General features: G+C 48.8%; 1 long non-coding RNA gene across 1 annotated transcript; it reads left to right on the plus strand.

Moving 5' to 3' along the window:
- The first annotated feature begins 6,518 nt into the window (after window positions 1-6,518).
- On the plus strand, window positions 6,519-10,957 carry LOC126541701 (uncharacterized). Its single transcript, XR_007601703.2, has 2 exons — window positions 6,519-6,764; window positions 10,570-10,957. It is a non-coding gene; the product is annotated as an uncharacterized lncRNA (long non-coding RNA).
- Window positions 10,958-21,584: the final 10,627 nt, after the last annotated feature.

The following is a 21,584-nucleotide window of genomic DNA, read 5'->3' on the forward strand; positions in this document are numbered from 1 at the left end:
TGGCGTAATCTGTTCACGCTGATACTCTGCATTCCTGCGTCACCAGTCGTCTTGGCGCCATTACGGTAAATACGAAAGCGCTGCGGCGACGCGAACTGCTGCGGAAAGCGGTGAAACGTGAACTGATGAGGCAAGCAAAGTACTGCAGGCACTGCAGGTGGCGCTAGGTGCGCTGACGACGTTCCGAGCTGAAGCCACGGCTGCTCCACATTCCTGATTGCATTTTTACAATTGCTAGTAGGTACAGCGGATTGGGGCGTTTCTCGAGGTGCTCCACGTTTCTGCGCAGGCGCGAGTAAGAGCGGGTGTGAGAGAGAAAATATGGGGGCCTTCGCTCCTTGAATACTTGACTCTACCTAGGCAGTATACGGTGGAGAAGTTCCTTTGCGCGTGTTGTATGCGTTTGTCCGTAAGCGGGCCGGCATTGCGGAATGGGGCGGAGCTTGTTTGCGCTCAGACGCTGGCTGCCGGCGCGGCGAAACAGGTGAACCAGCGCGCACTGACGACCCATTTGGTGATTGCTGTGTCTAAAGGTACGTCGGACAGACTTTCTCGCGCGTGCGGCGCTGGTGCTGAGTCAGTCATGCCTGATTATAGCTTTATCGCGCCTTCCGACACTTTACCTTTAAGAGAAAGAAAGAAAAGAAGAAAAACACTGATTTTGCCGGAGGAGCAATAGGGGCCGTAGCAGAGGCCGGGCCTGCTCTCTTGGATTTTTCAGGAGCATTTTGAGTGTTCCCCTTTGAGTGAAATAAACGCACAGCGCCTTAGCAACCACGGTTGAACGAGATTGCCTGATGTCACGCCGTGAGGATTATTGGCTTTCGTGTCGTCCACGTTACGTTAGGTTAGCTTAGGTTTAGGTTACGTTCACGTTAGCTTAGGTTACGTTAGGTTAGCGTAAAAGGCGTTAGGGTGGCGCGGCGTATTCTCACAACAGTTTCGCCATGAGCATTATTGTATTTTTGTCTCGGCCCCTTTAGGTGCCGTTAACGTAGGTTAGGTTAGCGTAAAACGCGTCGAGCGTCAACGGTTCCCTTTCAGCCACTCGCGTTGAACCGCGGTTGCTAAGGCGCTAGATTTCTAGATTTTCACTATATGCGTACCGGCCTCTTTCATGTCGTTTGCTACGAGTTGCCCTACTGATCCGACGGAAACACCTGCTATGTTATCACCTGTTTGACCGCGCCGGCAGCTAGCATCCAAGCGTAAACAAACTCGACACCACTCTGCAGTGCCGACACGGCTAGGGACAAACACATAGAACACGCGCTAAGAAACTCCTCCGTAGTACCTAGGCAGAGTCATATATTGAAGGAGCAAAAGCCCCCACATTTTCTCTCTCGTACACCGCTCTTACTCGCGCATGCGCGCAAACGTCCGGCGTCTCCGCAAGTGTCACGCCCCGCTGTACTTGACTGTACACGTCACGTGGTCACAGAGACGCGCTCGTGCCACTGCTCGCGCGACCGTCGTCTTCTTCCTCCACAGCTTGCTGGCTCTATCTTGAAAGCAATCGTCTTACGCGAAGGAGGGACGGACGCACAGTTTTCTCGTTGGATAACCATAGAAACGCTTACGCATTTAAAACGACCTTGTAAAGTCCCAGCCTTAATTATCACTGGACCACAAGCCGATCACGGCTGCTAGGGCGCCCGCATGCCAAAAATGCGACGGCAATATAGCTGGTTGGCTGTCGAGGTTTATCGTCACTAACGCACTGAGCTAATATGAGACGTCAAGGAAAACTCCGGATTACCTTTGACTAAACAGCTATCAACCAGCTACCCAATTCTGCATGAACGAGTGACTCTGCAGTTGGGAAACGAACCCATGACCTTGTGCTCGGCAGCGTAACGCCAATGTCGGAAATCATCCGATTGCCGCTTCGCGTTATTCAAGATGTGTCTGTAACATCCCAATGTTTATACCGACACGTAGTGTAAACACATAACGCATTTACGGCATGGCGTCCGCTTGCATATTTCACACCACGACGCTGTTATCATGACTGAAATGCGCATTCGCTTGCACGGGTATTCTCGTGCGGCCACTTGTTTACTTCATACCGTACATTGCTTTCAATAATTTTTTGAAAAGAGAGAAGGAAAGGGTGTGTGGAAAGGCACGAATGATAGCTAGCGGTAGCTCTCTGCACGGGGGAAAGGGTGAGAATATAGAAAGAGATAAAGCAATGAGCACAAGAGAAGTAAATCACTTGCGTTACCCAGCGGTAGCAGGCAGCGTTCTTAGTCTCGAAAGAGATTACGTAAAATGTTGTTCCTGGATATAAGGCCCGATGCATGAGGAACCATCCGTGGAATCTGTTCAAGCATAATGCTGTCGTCAGCTTTCGTGAAATATGACACAAATCGACTTGAAAATCCAGGATGCAGCGCCAAGTGTTAACCTATACCACAGGATGTTTTACCTTCATCTCCGCATTTGGGCAAAGAATAGCGGCTTTTACGACAACACGAGAAGACGGTTACTTTCTCCATGTATCTTGGAGAGATGCACGCAGCCTTCCGGATGCAATGGTAAAGTATACGTTTCAACGGAAAATTTATTTTCTAAGTTTCGTAAAACAAGTCGGCATAATATGCACTCACATTAACCGTGATTATGTCCCTGAGTTGCCTTCGGGTCTGAAGACGATACAACACATTTCTGCCAGAATTACAACGCAGTCATCGCACATTGTAGAATGCTAGCGCCGGCGACGTCACACAAAGAAACACGTGCGAAGCGCGTTCCACACGGGTCGCCGTCTTCTGTGCGTTTCGAGCCGTGAGGTCGAACTTGCATACGAAGAGAGCTTCGCGACTACGAGAACGGCGCGGCCTCGCGTTTGGAGCACAATTCTTTGTGCGGAGTATGCTCTGCAGCGGGAACGCCAACCTGCACTGAAATGACGTCGTGTCACGTGACGCCCAGGCCTTGAAGTTGCCTATTAGGTCTATTCGATTCGGTGCTTCGGACTGCCCGGGGATGCCCGAGACGCTGGCGCTCATTGGTTGAAAGGAGCGCCTCGTGCAGTCCGGGACAACTAATTGAAGGCACGCCATGGTTAACGTGTTTATTGTATACGTGTCGCACAAGGTCCCGTCGTGCCTTCCACTGCGATTTGGGACGACGGTTGAGAGGGGCAGCAATTACAAAGACAGAGAAAATGCAGCCTTGAGAGAAACAGCTACAATGTCCGCGGCAGCTACACTGCCCCCCACCCCTCTCCGCGCCCACCAGCCTTTACAAGCTGTCATTATTACATATATATTATCCCTTGCGAGCGGTCGTGCCAAATAATCCAGATGGAGAGAGCGGAACGCTCGCCCCATCGCTCGGAGTAAAATGTCGCGTCACCGCGGGGATGCAGCGCGATGCGATAGCGAGGCTCAGCCATCTGCCAACGCGGCGCGCGCCGACGAAGACGCCCCGCTGCGAAAAACGCAGCCAGGCGTTGAGGAATCGCACAAGCATACATCGTTGATATGTGGGCGAGCTTGAAGCCTGCGCGCGTGCTTAGTTGCAAAGGTCGTCGCTTTCGTCACATTCCCCGCGCGATCGCAACTATCTGGCGCTGGGCTTCGGCGCGCGAAGATGGCGGGACGCGCTTTAATATCAAGGTTAAAGAGCACGGCGCGAATTGGGACAAGAAGCTCGAGCTGCAAAGACGCGGGTTCTACCGCAGATATGTTTCTGTGCATAGCAAAGGTACAAGGTTTTGTCCACTCTAAAAAAAAAAGAAAAAAAGAAAAATGAATTGCACCCTTTGGAGCTTAGCTTGTTCCCCAACAATAATAGGCATCCACCTTGCGTGACTTTCCTTTCTCTAGCTGCGCTCCCGGTAGTTTAACGCAACAAAAGGCAACCGCGTGTCAGCGGGACAAAGCGTTCCTGACAGGAAAGTAGCAAGCGCAGTGTGTTGGACTAAGGAACTGCACGCAAGATGACGATTACTGCTAGGGAACAAGCCTCAAATCGCGTGAAATTTGAGTGTACGAGTTCCGGTTTTTCGTAGCAGACCGCGTGTATTAGGGCCCAGTCAGGGCTTCCACTATGGACTTGCAGCTATTGCACATGCACAGACACGCATCCTATTCTTTCGCGCCTGCGCAGTGTCGACGCGCTCTCACTGTACGCCGCATATTTAGCATAGGGAGCACGTCTGTGATGTAGGGGCAAGGAGGTCAAAGAAAAACTGCTGGAGTGGAAGTCGCCTACACCGGCCTATGGGGTCGGGTGAAGCCGGCGGCGGCCATCTTGCGGGGGGCAAGACGAGGCCTGTCAAGAGCTTCGCAGCGCTATTCGCCGACTTTTACAGCGGTTTTTAGTTGCTTAACCGATTTTCAGGTTGTATTGCTACACTGTGTGCTTTGAGGCGAGCCATATTGCAGGCCTCCGGATAGCAGATATACGTGAACTGGAGCATTTTTCCATTTTATCGGCATCAATAAGCAGTTGCCGAAAAGTAGAAAAAAATTCGCGCAATAATTAACGTTTCTTCACCTTCAGTGTAGAAATTGATCAATCTTGAAAGCTGTCAGAACAAAAAGCAATTAAGAACTGGAAATGTGGCATGAGAAATACCAGTACATGCAACAAACATAATAAATAACCATTCTTTATTATGTTCATTATCATCAGGCGTTGCTTTAGCATCTTCATTGCATGGAAGGTTTCGGAGCTTTGGTGGCGGCCGCTTTCCTTTAGCCTAATATATAAAATTTTCCTTTATTATAGAGCAAGGCAGTGCTAATCTGGAACCTTATTTAAATGAGAAGGATAACGATAACGTGTCCTCTGCTTGTACGTCAACTTTCCCAAAAACACCCGAGTGCGCTAGCACATTTTCGGATCCGCACAGCACCGCGCACGGCTGCGACGACCCGAAACATATATGCTGCGGTGACTGGCATGCTTGCAAACGTCTAGAGGCCTAGAGGCCGTGTCAAATGAGCTCATGCTAACGTTTGTGTATGTCTGTTTGTGTAGAACGTCTGGAGAACAGCGATGCAAAATGGCTGACGTCGAGCTTACTTAACTTTGGCTAAGGCTTACGTGTCAGCCGTAGAGCACGGCTTATCATAGACGTAAAGGAAGCTGGCACTCGTTGTATAAGCGAAATAGTTCTCCGGCAAGGATGCGGGATCAAGAGGCATGCAGCTGTGGCCACTGACAGGCAACTCCATGTGTGGCGACCTTTTAATCACCAGTCACTTACGTTTACGCAAAGAGCCAGTGCTCCTCCTCATCGGTACGCTTTCATTTGGCGTTTTTTGTCGGCTCGTTTTTTGTTTTCTTTTTTTTTCTCGCATTGTAACGAGCATCGTTTAATGTTTATGAACAGCGATCGTTTGGAATGAGCGGGTAACGACTTCGCTGCCAACCTTGCTATACACAAGCGCCAAAGACGCTTCCAGAGCACCTATGGTTCCTCGCCATGTGTGTATTATAACAGAGTCACATAAGCGGAAGGGTCCAAACATTGATTGTCGAAATGACAGGGCATTTGTACAGTGTTCGCTTCTTATGCGCGTAATATTCTGTTCATTGCGACAGCCCAGTTCACTGAATGGCACCTCTGCTGTTGCTATGGAAATCCAAACAATATCGCAATTCACCGTTGAATTCGGGCGCGGACGAAGATGCGATGATTCTAGCTAGACGGCCGACTACAGCAAGGTTGCCATGACACTCATGGAAAAAGATGCTGTGCTCTTTAAGAATGCCGTGGCATCTATAGTTGTACCGTCGCAGCACGTCATCTGTTGAAAGAGAGAATATAGATATATTGGTTCAGCACTTCGTACCCTACAGACCCCTACCTTATGGCTCCAGGACGGCCTTGATATGTAATTCCGGTGTTTCCTGGGATATTACAAGGGCAGGACAGGAAGTAAGCCCCTATACATCCCTGTGGAGCTGGTGTACACATCGAGCATGCCACGGGCGTGCGCACGTCGGCGCCATGTGCGCGATGTCAACGGTTGCAATTAAGAACTTAGCACGCTATTACGCGACGTTGAAACTCCCGAATGCCAGCGCACAACGTGCAGATGCAGTTTGTCTCGCCGGACATGAGAAACGGGAACGCGCGAGCTCAAATCGGTTTCAAAAAGCCCTATAGGCTGCAGTAAGTCTGTAACAGACGCTCTGTCCACACTCGAAAGACGAAAAGAGCGCGGAAGATAGCGCCTACTTGTATCGCACGCGCCCCGCTGCGCCTATTCGTAGGACACCGCACTCGCCCGATGAAATCCGAATCAGGGAAGCGAGGAGGGGAGGGGGAGGTTTCCTTTATCGGCAATGTGGAGGGGCCTAATCAGATAAAAAAAGATGGAGGAAGGCGACGCGAGCGCGTCGTCGAGTCGCGCGTGGCAGGTGTCGCTGCCGCCCACTTTACAATGTTCTATCGGACCACCTATGTTCGGCGCGCGCCAAAGCGCGCGGCAGCAACGCCGGCAGCCGGCGGCTTGCGCAGCGGCAGCAGCTGACATCTCGGCGGGAGGTTCACATCGACCGCGGTGGGCACGTGACCCCGGCGTCTGCACCGGTGCGTAAGTGTGTGTGCCGGCAGCCGGGCCCACACGACGGCGGGCCTCAGTTTCGGCCTGAAGTCCGGACGCGGCGGTTCGGCTCCTGGCGTGCAGCCTGGCAGCCACTCGGCACGCACGCTCCCTAGCTCGCGGACGTCTTTGCACGTGGCACGAGGAAGGAGCGAAGAACGAGACTTCCCGCCTGCAGCCGCCGTCCGCATCAAGGTTGGTTTCGTTGGACCCAGTTCTGCACCCGAAGTGCGTCAATTAGGAGGGCGTTATTAGTATTGCGGCACGGTTTGAAATAGAAGAGGTAAACGCGGACGCGCATTCCTTCTTGCGCCGAGATTCCGAAGTTTAGCTAGAGTGTAGCCTGCAGCGCCTGAATCTGTCGTGCATAAACGTAGTATCGTCTGCTCTGCGAGACGAGAACATACTATTGTCAGCTTTAGCAGAGATCGACGTTTTCTTCCTGATGGGTATACGCGCCCCGATCGTCCTGGGGAGTATTCTGTAAGTGTTCACCTAGCGGACATGTCCATTTCGTCTGCTCTGATGTTACGATTGGCTGGGCTGAGGTACATGTGAGAAGGAGACAGGCGCCCTCAGCCAATCAGCATTTCAGCAGCAGACGAAATGGACATGTCCACTAGGTAGACACTTATTGAACAGCCCGCAAAATTCGGCTATCAACACTTCTCCCGCGTCGCAATCGAAAGGCGGAGGACCATTGGTTGGTTTTTCATCTGTGGCTTCTCGTAGCTGGCCATGTTTCTCTCTCACTCTCCTATTCGGAGCGAACGGAATTGCTGAAACAACGTGGCTAATCGCATACGCCCTCAAATATCCAGATATTCCCTCACTGCACGCAATACATCGAGCAACGTGCGCACGCAGCGGCTTCAGGCCATATCGAAAGTTAGCACTGCAGCTCAGAAACTCCAAGTTCATCTCAAGCATCAGTGTAAGAACACTGCATGAAATCGCAGCTTTTTCCTCTAGCCCCGTTATCCTTAACTCGTATCTATAGCATCAGATCGTCGTTCTGAGAATAGGCTAAAAACGTGCCCGATTTTTTTTTTTTTTTTTTTTTCGTGGTTGTTCAACGCCCACCTACGTGAGTGAATGTGCTCAGTAGCCAGTGGCCAAGAGTCATATGCCACGTTAGCTCCATCGCCTGCATGCTAAAGCCGACAACAATACTACATCGCCTTCTCTCCCTTCAAACCGTCAGCCGGTTCCCTTCTCTATATTCTAATCTCGCAGTCCTTCGTGAAAGGGCGCGCGCTGTGGCTGAACGCATTTCACCAACTTTGAGCAACGCGTCGTAAGGACGGTTGTATCACGGACAGCATTCTCGCAGCCTTGCAACTGAAGTATAGCCATCGTCTGTGGAACGCGAAAGGAGCATCGACGCAGCCCTCGCACATATAAACCGTGAAATCTCGAACAACCGCACTCTTCCCTTGCAAACAATTTCCTTTGTTAGGCAGCAGCAACAACTGTGTCGAAGTATAAAGGGCAAAGCGTTTCTGGATCTGCCTTGCTGCGATCACATTGTGAAATCAGGCCACAAAAAGTTTTAATGCGGCATTGTCATACAATGGTAGGTGGCGCTTATTCAGATCGGGATCCATTTGCTTCATATTTTGCGGTAAGTTGGGATGGATCATAGGAAAGCAGGGAACTCCAGCCCATGCCAGCGGCTGCTTTAGCGGAGCTTGGTGACTTCTGAACGAATAGTAACGCTTGTAGAACGAGAATAATTGATAAACCTAACCCTTCTGGAAGTAAAAAAAAAGTTTTACAGCGTCTCCCAGCCGACTGCAACTCCCTTTAGGAAGGACACCGGCGGGGTACGGCCCCTCGATTGCCAGAGCCCAGCCACACAACACGCAAACACCCGGATATGCCCAGACGTGGCAATAAGCTTGACCGGCCGATTTTCACGACGCGTCCGCCCGGCCGTGTAAGTGTCTTCGCAATGGCCAAAATACAAGCAGGGCCGCTCATAGCTGGGCGGGCGTCGTCGTCCTCATCATCATCGAACCGCGGCCGGGCGAGTCCCCGCGTCGCGTGCCAGAGAGCGGGCCGCTGGCGTGAGCCCACAGCGGGTCATGGAATATTTAATAGCCCCGAATTTCGGGCCTCGATAAAGGCGAAGAGGAGGAAGCGAGGAGGGGCACACCCAATCGAGGCGCGCTGCTAAACGCCGCCGTCGCCGCTGTGCATGCCTTCTTCGTCACCCGCGCGCCGGCTGGACTTGGGCGCGCTGACGTCAAAGAGTGCGCGCTGCGCCTCCCAATCCAGGCGCCGTGCGCTGAACAATGCCTTCGTCCGCACCGCAGCTGCGAAGGAAGCACGGTGACGACATCGGCCAGACGCGACACAACTCGCGCTGGGTGGTATACGTGCCGGTGTGCCTCGCTGACGAGTGGGCCCCGACTCCATATGCCGGAGGAGGGAGGACGTCGAGCGAAAAGATTGAGGTTTGTTCTTGTTCCCCGCAGTTAATGACTTGTACACAGTGTACACGGCGAGCAGGCCAAGAAGCAGACGGTAAGAGAAAGTGTTCCGGGACAGTGACTTCCGGCATTCTCCGTTGCTTTTTTCTTCCTTCTACTTATTTTGCTCAATCGTAATACAGTCCTACACGCGCTTCCGGATAGGCAAGCGAAGAGCGTAATGCGGCGAGTTCGTATTGGATTTCACCTCCAGATACAGCAGCAGCATAACAGCAATGGCGCCCACCGATGACGTAACGTACACCGTACGTGCAGCGGCGGTATCTTGTACGAGTTCAGCTTTAGAAGAGCACGGGTTGAGTCAGTGTATGCGGATATATGTCCAAATCGCCGCGTTAAATGGGGGTGGGGGATCGAAGACAAATGGATGTTCGGTTAGCTCTTTCTGCGAGTCAGCTTTGCGCCGTGGCCGTTGCCCCTCGAAGCTGCGCTTGGCATTATGGCCCTTGCAAATGGCGGGAGAGGTCCTCCGATGTTGCAGCTGGCAGCTGGAGAGAAAGTTGAGCTTCGCCCGTTCTGTGCCTCATTGGCAGAAGAATAATAAATCTCGAGTCAACTTCTTTTCCCCTGCATCATCTCCCTCGCTTCTCTTCTACACTTAAGACTTCATCCCTCTATCCCTTCCACTGGACATGCGGGTCCTTCCTTTTAACGATAACAACTTACGAGTTCCATCTCTCAAGGTTAGATGCTGGGACCGGTTAGTGCAACCATGACTTTTGTCTATCGCGGCGAAAGTTTTTGGTAAGCATCGTTATCGCTAGATCTTGGATACTCCGGTTTGATTAGCCGTATATTTCTTGATTAGATCGATGGATGAAAATAAGACATGTACAGGAATTGTATACGTTCGGCTGGCGGTGGACAAAAATACGGCTGGCGGTCTCTAGAATGGGGCCGTCGTCCTACATGCAGTGGGCTTAAATTGGCTGACGATGACGACACCTTTGGGGAATCGATGCGAAGAATTCTTTCAATAACTGGATCAATAAATTAACCGCTAGGTTTGCCGTGATGCGATGACGGCGATACCGTTTGACAACGCCGTGTCAGGTTTGCCTGTTCTTTTTCTGGTAAAGGTTTTAGGCAAGCGTCCGCCTTTTCGCTGTTACACCGAGGTGTTAGCGTATCTGTGTTGATGCTTCGAAACAGCGTCGGGCGGTGGTGGGACGGTGATGATGAAACGTTAGTGACGATCCGGAGAGGATCAAGTTTAAATTTTGGTCACTGCTGCGGCATGTTGGAGTAAAAAAAGAAAGGACAAAATAGCAAACACGTACTGATACCCGGCTGCGCAGAACCGAATGGTACGCCGACGCATGTAGCTTTAAGCTTCCCCATTGCATCTCCCCACGCGTTTCGCTCCACAGCATGAAGACTACTTCCCACCAGTCTCTCTTGTATTAGGAGGCACTGACCTCAACCATCTCTCTAATCTCTGCTTCGTCTTTTCATTTTTTTTATGTCCTTCGCTTGAACTACTGTTATTCTTGTATTTTCATTAGAGAGGAAGAGCAGTGGAGAAGAAGGGCGATAAGAAGAGTATCGAAGAGGACTTATCACCAAACGACGCGCAAGGCTTCGGCAGTTTCTACACCTTCGTCACGACCTCGAGCACTCTCGCCCTTCAACTTCTCAGTCCGGCGACCGGGGCAATTGACACCATGTGAGACAACGCACGCCCTGGGGCTGACTCGAGCTGCCCGTGCAAAACTGGAACCTTTGCGTTGTTTTGTTCGTTCGGCTCGAGTTAGGAACCGGCGTGGAAGCACCGATGGAACGAGCCGGCACCACCCTCCCGCAACCCTCCCCCGCTCTCGCCCTGCCTGCCCTTTCCTGTCTCGGCGGGGGTGCTCCCCGAAGCGTTAAATAAAGATTTACTGCACTTTTCAAGCACCGGTGTACGTGTGCTTTACTTTCAACGTAGGCGCAATTAAGACTGATAAAGGTCAGATAACGTATCGTGCGCGCAGTGCAAGGCTTCTATCTCGCGGGTATTCCCGGACCTATATGCAGACAGAAGACGAGACCACATTGTTACACACAAGAGGGGCTACCAGAGGCGTCTATAATGCAGTGACCTTGTTCGCTAGTGAAAGCAGCAGTAATCAAACCTTGAATATCTTGTAGCGACCGGATCTGAAAAGTACCTCGTCACAAAGGAGTTGGAACTGCTCCACTCATACAATACGTAAATAGGAAGGCAGGCTATCGAACGATAAGGTTCCTTAGGGAGTTCACTAGCTTCTGTGTGCTTCACGAGAAGATGCGTAAACCTTGGCGCCAGAGATTGGGTGGCCTTTAAAAAATCAATTCTGGGGTTTTACGAGCTAGAACCACGACCTGATTATGAGGCACACCGTAGCAGGGGACTCCGGATTAATTTCGACCGTCTGGGATTCCTTAACGTGCACCCAATGCACGGTACCCGGGCGTTTTTTTTTTTTTTTTGTTCATTTCGCTCCAAGGGAATGCGGCCCTTCCGACCAGGATTCGATCCTGGGACTTCGTGCTTAGCGGCGCAACGCTGAAGTCACTAAGTAACCACAGCGGGTCGATTGGATGGCCCTGTGTGTGTGCTGAAAGTATCAGAATCCACGCGGAAACAAGCACCGATTTAAAGGGCAATCGGGAGTCAAAGACTACGTGGCATAATGGGGCGGACCATGGCTGAAGAAACAGATTTGAAAAAATAAAATAAAAGGTATAGTGTAGTGTAGTCTGCGCCGTGGTAAGACAAACTCAGAATAATAATAATAAAAGAAAGCGTGTCGTATATCTGATGCTAGCCATTCATTGATTTTTGTGAAGATTGCCAATCGGACGGCGTTACAGGAATGCACACTGTACGGAAATCGTTACCGCGAGAGCCCTTCGTCGGGATATATCTTTCTGCTTACGCGCACCGAGTACAGTACGCGCGCGATTCGAAATAACGAGAAAGTGAGCTCCTCTCCTTCTCATCTCCAGGAAAATGAAAAAAAAAAAAGAAGAGACAACCATCCGGCTGCCCCAAGACCTCTCCCGCTGCGATGCAACGTTATTGTGTCACTTGTGACTGGATGCGGCATTCACAAAGACACATTTGTTCCTCATTGGGACGAGTGATACACCTTCGTCTATCGAGGAGTTTATTGAACATATCTGTTTCTGTCCCCCCGCTGTGAATATCAACGCCTTCTACTCCGCGCCATGTTAGCTCACGGATTCAAGGTCATTCTCGGCTACAAAAGCGCTTGTACTGTGGCTATGCAGGTTGCGAGCCCAGAAAGCGCGATACATACACTACTGCAATTATTGAAGTCGACAGACCTCAGAGAGCGATTTCAGTTTCAATGCGCCCTTCTGGATGGAGAGACATACATCCGCAGTGTCACAAGCACTACGGACAGTTGAAGGAATAGCAGACGCAAGAAGTATACTATGCGCCCGCTAAAGGGAGCGTTTCAAGAAAATAGCGTTGGCGGCGCTGCGCCGTGAGCGGAACCCAAACTTTATTCACAACCCCGGAATTTCGGACAATGAACAATGGAATTTCGGGGGAAAAAATGCCCCTGAGGTCGTCTGTCGAACTTCACGGCAATGCACCAGCGTAACTCAAATGCCAGCATTTTTAAAGAGTGATTTTTGAAAAGATCACTCGCATTTCAACAAATTTCAGTTAGCAACATCGAGAGTGTACGCCCATCTATTAACATGCGTACTTACGGAATTTATTCGTAAATTTCCTGCTGCGTTATAGCAGTGTTTTATTGCTGACCAAAATTTTGATGTTACACAGCAAAGACGCTACGACTAAGTGCCGTGTATACGTATGTTAATAAATGTGCGCACACTCTCGACATTCCTATCTCAAAATTTTTGATATTTGACCAGCCTTCTGGAATATCACATTTTGAATATGCCAGCCATTCAGTTACGCTGGCGCGCTGCAGTGAATTTCGACAGATAGCCAAAGGGGCAATGTCCGAAACTCCTGGACAAGGAAAACAAAGAACGGGAGGATTTGAACCAACCTTGCCTGAGCCTAGTCAAGCTGTCTAAAAACAGTTTTCTTGCCCACGTACCCCTTCCCGAAATCTGCATTATAACTGGAAAAATAAACATGAATTGAATTGAAAAAAAAAATGCAGCAGGTACAATGAGTTGGAATCAATATACAGTGAAGCTTTGGGAGTGCATAAAGAGTCGGAGAGAGAGAGAAAAATGATGCATAGAAAGGCAGGCAGGATAACCAGAGGTAGTTCCGTTTACTACCCTGCACGGGGAAGGGTTAAGGGGGATAAAAAGAGAAAGAGAGTGGAAGGGGAGATAGAGAGAAAGACAGACGAGCACAAACAAACCGCGTACACTATGGAGCGGTAGGGGGCGGCGTTCTTAGTCTATCGTGAAGGCCCGTAGACGGAAACACGAGTAGACGCATGCACGCACTCATCCAACGGGGGGCATGGCCGACTCGCCCCTTCCCCCCCTCCTCCTAATTTTATTGACGTCCAAATAGAGGAGAAAGGGAAAGAAAAATCAGAATCTGTTTAATTTCTGAACCAAACAATAGGTTACCGCAGAAGCTCGCTGAGCGCCATAGGAACAGAGAGAGCTTGTAATCAGGAATAGATTTGCGATTATATGACATTGAAATCTGTATTACCCATGGAAGCAGAGTACATTTCGAGAGCACGAACCAGGAGGCAAGAGAATATTTAGAGGCGGAGAAAATAAAAGATCACGGCCTCTGAACTATCAGACGCGAAAAAGAAGAAGAAGAAGAAGACGAAGAGAGAGAGAGAGAGAGAAAGTCTTGCACGGCATCACTATAAATGAAGGAGACGAACGCCCAAATCTGTGTATAAAGAGCGAAATAATCAAAGAAAGATATTCGCTTTAAAACGACAGAAATAGCTAAACAAGTTAATTCGGTTTACTAAAGGAATGATAAACTTGAAGGAGAATGTCTGTTGCAATGACATATTTTGGCAGGGCTTGTTGTTTCCCTGCGTGGTTCCTTAGAGAACAGAGCTGACAACCATGAGACACATCTGCAGGGGAAGTACAGATGGAAATACGTTTACAACAGATTCAATATATGTGCGTGCTATCCTGTGTTGAGCCATGTCGGGCGATGACGTAGTTTCCTTGAAGCGGAAGACTGCGGATCGAGACCTGGAGAAAATCCGCTCCTGCAGCAAAATCACCGGATCCCACGCGTATGTGTGAATCGTTGATAAGCGGAGCTTTCTTTTATATTTACTGAAATGTCGTCACTTTTCTTTGTTCACTTCTATGTCGCTAGCTCATCGCTCAATGCATTCTCCGGTTTGTACTTGGCTTTGGCGTCGCAACTTCTGTTACCCGGCCGGTACCACAGCTACGCCTTGAAGCACCTGCTTAAGTTCCTGCAGGACACGGGGCTGGTGCCTAAGCCGTAAATGCGCCGCCTGCCTGCCGATGACAGCTATGGGTGTTGCGACCGTAAAGATCTTAATTCTCTCTCTTTTTTCCACTTTATGTCCTCCTCCCCTCCCCCAAGGTGCTGAGACGCGTTCTCTAAATGGCTGTGGAAAAATATTACAACAGAACCCAACTCATGATGACTGTTGACGGTAATGCGATTAGCATTCCAGCAATGTAACGATGCACCGTATTGCTGAATTAATGCTTGTTTATTGTCTGTAACGACAATTCCGAGACTTCCCTTGCTTCGGTTATATTAGATATACACTGTCTCCGGTATTAGCCCCCATTGCTGTGGCACTCCGCTGCCAAAATTGCCAATGAGCATGAATGCGCATCTTGAAGGGGCAGCGCAAGGCGACGAAGACAAGAAGCTATCGCACGAGTGACAATGACTGTATGACGACGACGCGCTGCCCACTATGGAAAGACGGAATGACGTCGATGGAATGGCAAAGGCGTTGTGACGACAACGGCGTGACGATTCCTGCATGAAGACCATGGTATGACGGTCGTATAACGAAGACAGCGTGACGATTCCGGCATGAAGACCATGGGATGACGACGAGTGTATCACGACAATGGCGTGAGAAAGACGGTATGACGACAACTAGATGACAAAGCTGTAATGTCGACTATGGCACAACCAGGGCGGAATAACGACAATGGTACGACAACGGATGCACGAGGGAGACTGTTTGACGACGACGCAATGTCAACAATGACATAACGGCGGCATGATCCCGACCAAATGACGGCGGCATGGTTGCGATAGAATGACAGAGAGAGAACGACGTCAACGGAACTACGTAGACAGTATAATGACGACGGCATGACGACAATGAGTTGACGATCCTGAAGTGATGAGAATGGTCAAACGATAGCATGACGACAGCAGGACGAGATTGGGATGACGAAGCTTGAATGACCACGATGGAATGAACACGACGACATCATGGCGACGGTACAACAACAAATGCATGATGACGACGCACTGACACCGATGGCATGACGGCGATGGCATGACGAGAGTCGGATTACGAAGCTGGAATGGCAAGGATATAACAACCACAGCGACATCACGATGACGGCATGAAAACTAATGTACGACGACTGTACGACGACGATGACGTGGGTTGGATGACCAGACTGGAATGACGACGAGATAACTACGACGGTATCACTACCACCAGCACGTACCTAGTGGCCCAAGCTATTAGACAACTTCGTCCACTTGGTGTAGTAGGCGTGACGACGACGGCATGACGAGAGCCCGTTAACTAAGATGGAATAACCACGACGTTACCACAACCTTAATCACATACGCGGTCGTCCTAGCTAGAAGACAACTTGTGCTGCTGTGTTGGCTTAAGGAGATGGATGGATGGATGGATGGGACAGATAGATAGATAGATAGATAGATAGATAGATAGATAGATAGATAGATAGATAGATAGATAGATAGATAGATAGATAGATAGATAGATAGATAGATAGATAGATAGATAGATAGATAGATAGATAGATAGATAGATAGATAGATAGATAGATAGATAGATAGATAGATAGATAGATAGATAGATAGGCTCAAAACGAATGAAGTAGGCAAACAATGCTAATCGCAATAATAGCGTGTCTTCCTCTCTGCAATGTCTCTCTTTCTGTCTGGTGTTACGGCTCAACCCACTACGGGGGATTGGCGATGAAATGGGTGATAGTAGAGGAAAAAAAGAAGAAATCTAAAAGGGAATTTAGTAAACTGAATAGAAGATATTAAATGGATAATGTTCGTTCTCAAAATTAGTTTTGTGGATATATTAAAAATAGGTGCCAATAATATTATTGGTATACATGGGGGAAAAGAAAAACACTGGGAAAGTTAACGTGGCGATCACTTTGTGTCGCTTATAAAGTTAAATATGGCATCGCGCACGTTCCTATTGCAGTATCCTAGTGCCGACGCCCCGAGAGAAAGTATAACGGCAATTCTAAGGCCCAGTACAAGCTGGCAAAGGTGGCCTTCCAGAAGTCGCTTTCTTTGCATGTTAAACCTCCGACCTTATACAAAGAAATGTTTCGTGGTTTCAGGCTCACTGCAATAGCAATATTGAGCAGAAAGAGCAAAACCAGACCCGTGTGAATGAAGTTTAAGCAGTGGCATTCGGCAACGCATTCTAGTAAACTAAACTTCAAATTTTCTAGTGAGACCCCATCTGCTGTGCCAAGAGAATCTAAGACAATGAAAATCAGTGATATTTTAGACGGACGAATTGGCATATGTCCGTCACGAACAGAATATTTTAAAATCTTGCAGCAGGGATATATGCCCAAGGTTGTAGAATCCACAGTCCCGTATTGTTTGCTTGTTTGTTTGTTTGTTTGTTTGTTTGTTTGTTTGCACCTACGGGTGGCTCGCACCCACTATGGGGGATTGGCCAAGAATCGGGCGACATAAAAAAATTAAACGAATCTAATAAAGAGCAGAAAATTTTGAATAGCTGAAAGAATGAAAGGTAAAATTTAAGAATTCAGCAAGAGAATCGTATTGATTCAATTATGTATCTCACAACAGCTGAACCAATATCCCTATGATAGTACCCCAGAGGAAAGGCTCCGAAAGATCAGTAATCGTTACATGCAAGCCAGTACCACGTAATTTCCTTTCTAAAATAAGTTTTCTTAATGATGATAGACGGCGGCATGACAGAAGGAAGTGTTCCACTGTCTGAAGCTCACTACAGTAAGAGCGCAAGGAGGAGGGCGCCAGACCAGATCGATGCAGATAATAGTTTAATGTAGGTATTAGACATTTAAACTTGCTCATTTAACTTCTTTCTCTACCCTCGGTTGCTTCAGTTGTGGGCTTCCTTATTCCTTGCCTATTTTTCTGCTTGTCTATTCGGGCGCCTACCCAGAGGCATATACACATTCCATGGGAGTGCCCAAGAATGTTCACGAACCCAGTGGACGATGCCAATGGTTTGTCCAATGCCCCAGATTGTTTAGTCAGGGACATACCCAGTGGCACACACTCAGTGGCACACGTTGTTGTATACTCGGTATAAGACAGCAGCAAGCACCCAGTACCCACAATGTGGAAGGAAGAAGCAAGGAAAGTTTCGCTTTAAAAGAATAATGTGTAATGCAGGACGTGCAATATGGAATTTGTCTCTATGCTAATTAGGCGCCTTTACTTGCAGTGAAAGAGCGACGTGAATAATGTTAATAAATGCAACGTATTGGAGAACGTGCTTGGTTTCAAAGTCTTCTAAGGGTACAAGTAAAAAAGAGCGCTTCACAACGACCACAATTTTGTCACTTTCACGCTATGGTGCCTGTATACCGTTCACAAAGAAAAAAAGAAACACACACGCACGCACGCACGCACACACACACACACACACACATACACACACACACACACACACACACACACACGCGCGCACACACACACACACACACACACACACACACACACACACACACACACACACACACACACACACACACACACGCACACACACACACACACACACGCACACACACACACACACACACACACACACACACACACACACACACACACGCACACACTCCTTATGCAGCATTTGGTATTACATATAAATTTTTACTTGTACCACAAACGCACCTGATCCCTCGATCTGTAAAAAAATGTTCTCCAGTCCACGCTGTGAAGGTGGTTGGCAAACCAAGCTGTAAACGACTACTATAACGATTACCCATTGCGACGTAGGTTTAAATTATTCACTTGGCGATGTTCGCACGCATTTTGCCTCATTATTAGCCCAAGACGTTTCGACGGCTTACAACTTGACTTGCGCCGCTACTTCGTGCATCCACAAAGAGTGGACGAGAGAGATGAGAAATTCGCCGCGCCTCGTATGCACGCTGTTCTTCAGGAGTCTTCACTATATGTGGCCTTCCCATGCACTGTCACAACACAAATCAGTTACTAGGCGGGTTCTTCCTTTACGTACGAAAGTGTAGTTACGTCACTCCCTGCTTCGTGTGCTACAGTCAAGCCTCCGTCGTCGCGGCAGCTTGCGCAACAGTAATCTTTACCGGGAAACGAACACGGGGAGCGCTACGTGCTTCGCATTGCTTGTAAACGCAGGAGCGGCTTATTATCAATTATGCGGTTCGGATAGTTGTTTTGAGCTTGTTCTTTACTGAAACGTGTGCTGTTCTGTATGTTGTATGTATGATTCCAAAGAACGTATGCACTGTTCGCTTCACTTTGCTGAGTGCTTCGCTTCTCTTTGCTGACTGCTTGTGGCCTCTGCATTGCATTTGGGGGTACGAGCCACAGATGACGACACTTTTCTGTCGACGTTACGCCCAGGAGAAATCCCGGGGTGCTAGCCATAGACAGCTCCGGCGCAAAGAATAAAACAGTGTATTGCGCCGGCGGTTACAAGGAACGAGCTCCTGCTGTCTCCGCCTAGACTGGCGCGTGAGTCCGCCCATTGATGCAGAGCCATACAGGCTACCTGTTATATTACGCTGACTACACGTCTAAAGCTCGCTACAAATTACACACGTTCCCGAGCACTTTTTTATTTTCGCTGCCCGCGCGTCTCCGGGCGAAGCCTCTTCAGTCGCGTGTCGTGCACCGGGAAGCGCGCTTGAAGTGCAGCATCTGCGCGAAATGCTGAGAGCGCAGCTGTGAGCTGCAGCGAGGCGGCGCAGCTTGCGTGACATCTTCTTTGCAAAGCGAGCCCGAGAAAAAACAGAGAGAAAGGAAGGGCGACTGAACAATGGTTGAGTGAAAATCAAAGCTACACTGCAACCCGCTGACGAAAAAAAAAAAAAAATTAAAGCGACGGTACCAAAGACACAGAATTTAGATTGGTGTATACCCCCGCAGAATTGTACCAAAATAATAATTAAGCAGATCCAACGAACATTTTAGCAGTCTATGCGAAGCGGAGTTTTTGTGAAGCGGGTAGTGAAATGGGATAAGTTTGCCCACTTCATTCCAACATTGTTATTGGCGTAGAGGAAGCTGGCGCACGCGCTTTCGCATGTGCTTTCGCGCACGCAGGCAACGCTGTGTGACAGCTCTTGTAATGGCTTGTATCGTTCTTGATTTCTTTTTAATTATGTTAAATGTGCAGCCCTCTTCTTGGGCGATCCTCCGTTGTGGGCGCGTGCCATTGTATAGAAATCATCGTCATCAACAACGCGCGTGGGCGACCGCCTCAAAAGGCTGGTTGGCGTTGGCACAAGAGAAGTGCACGTGCGATTGCGGCCAGATGTGTGTAGCCACACTTTAACTGGAAGCGTGATGGATGCACTTTGAATAAAAACGTTTTTACCCCACGACTCGACGTGATACTGGCATTAAACATAAGGTAAACTATAAAGGAGAAATGGAAAGAGCACCTCCATCTATGCATCACAGATTGCTTTGCGGGAAGGAAACATAAATTCTAGGCTAAATCGCACTTTCAAAAAATAGCTTCCAACCATACTTCTTTGATAAAACGCCAAGGTTCTGCTGGCGGCTCTCTGAGAGCTTTAAAAAAAGAAGAAAATGTAATAAATTATGGGGTTTTACGTGCCAAAACAACGATCTGATTATGAGCCACACCGTAGTGGGGGACTCCGGAAATTCGGACTACTGGGGTTCTTTAACGCGCACCTAAATCTAGATACATGGTTGTTTTCGCATCCATCGAAATGCGGCAGCCGTGGCCGGGATTCTATCCCGCGACCTCGTGCTTAGCAGCCCAGCACCATAGCCACTAAGCAATCACGGCAAGTTCTGAGAGTCGATGACACCATAATGTTTGGACCATAATGTTTGGAAGGTAGTTAGCTAAACGAAGTTTCAACATTTAGTAAAAATGGGTTCTGGACTTCGCGGAGGAAATGCAAGCGAGAACCAAGTTGCCTAACAAGGAGGTGAGCAGGCCACCACGTTCAAATGGAATGAAAAGGTTATCTCGCCTCATGGACTCACATCGCGAGCTCCAAATGAATGTAGCAAAACATTTATGTATTTCTTTAAGACCGCAGGCGTGAGCAATGCAATACCTGAACGAAGTACATGGAGGCGGGTAGCAAGAAATATATTGCAAGCTTCAGCACGACTAAATATAGCCAGATGGCCCTGCCACGAACAAGGAAATAGCTGCTTTGTTCCGTTTTTCGACAAATTGTCGCCTGTGTCCTTGGCATGAAACAATTGATCACTGTTTTTGTTCATTGTCGGGACGCTGTATTATTTTGGGACATACTACAGAAAACGCTAAAGGAATACATAGCCATCACACCATATACAATTCGTTATATACCATTTAGAAATTTCGGTAACCTCCCATACGATATGATTTCGCTCCTTGGCTTGCATAGCCTCTTGCGAAGCAGTATGTGTGATAGGCATGCTGAACACCCAATATCTACAACGTGCTTTTTTCTGTGAGATCATGCAGCCCATGTAAGAAGTCTGTATGCTGCTCAGGAGCAGCCGCGAGATTTGATGGCGATGCCGAACGCCTGCGTATGCTTACCTGCATTTTAGGTATGTTGTATTTTCCTCTTTCTATTCCGCTTTCCCCTACCCCCAGTGTAGTGTAGCAAACTGGGTGCTCGTCTGGTTGACCTCCCTGCCTTTCCTGTCCTTGCTCTCTCTCTCTCTCTCTCTCTCTCTCTCGTGTTAGATGCACTGTTTTTTGCATCTCTGTTTGAGCTGTTTCCGTGTGTGGCATTCCATGTATTAAAGAATAAAAAAAGCGACTGAGGCTTGATGGTTAGGGCATCGAGCTGCTGTGCTGCGGGGCCGAGATTCGTTCCCACCTGGGAGCACGTGATTCCATTTTTTTTTTATAGGTATGACAGCAGCAGCACCCAGCCAGCCACGGTATGGAAAATCCGGGAGTGTTCGCAGAGAAAGACTTCGCTTTAAAACGTAGTTCTTACTATTAAAAAAAAAAAAGGGCTAGGCTATACTAGCCATGGTGGCTCAGAAAGGGTGCGGCGTTCTACTGAAGAGCGCAAGGTAACGGGTCCGCTTTCCGGCAATCATCTGGCTCCGCAAATGAGA

This window comes from Dermacentor andersoni, chromosome 2 (assembly GCF_023375885.2).
Source record: "Dermacentor andersoni chromosome 2, qqDerAnde1_hic_scaffold, whole genome shotgun sequence".
NCBI classification, from domain to species: domain Eukaryota; kingdom Metazoa; phylum Arthropoda; class Arachnida; order Ixodida; family Ixodidae; genus Dermacentor; species Dermacentor andersoni.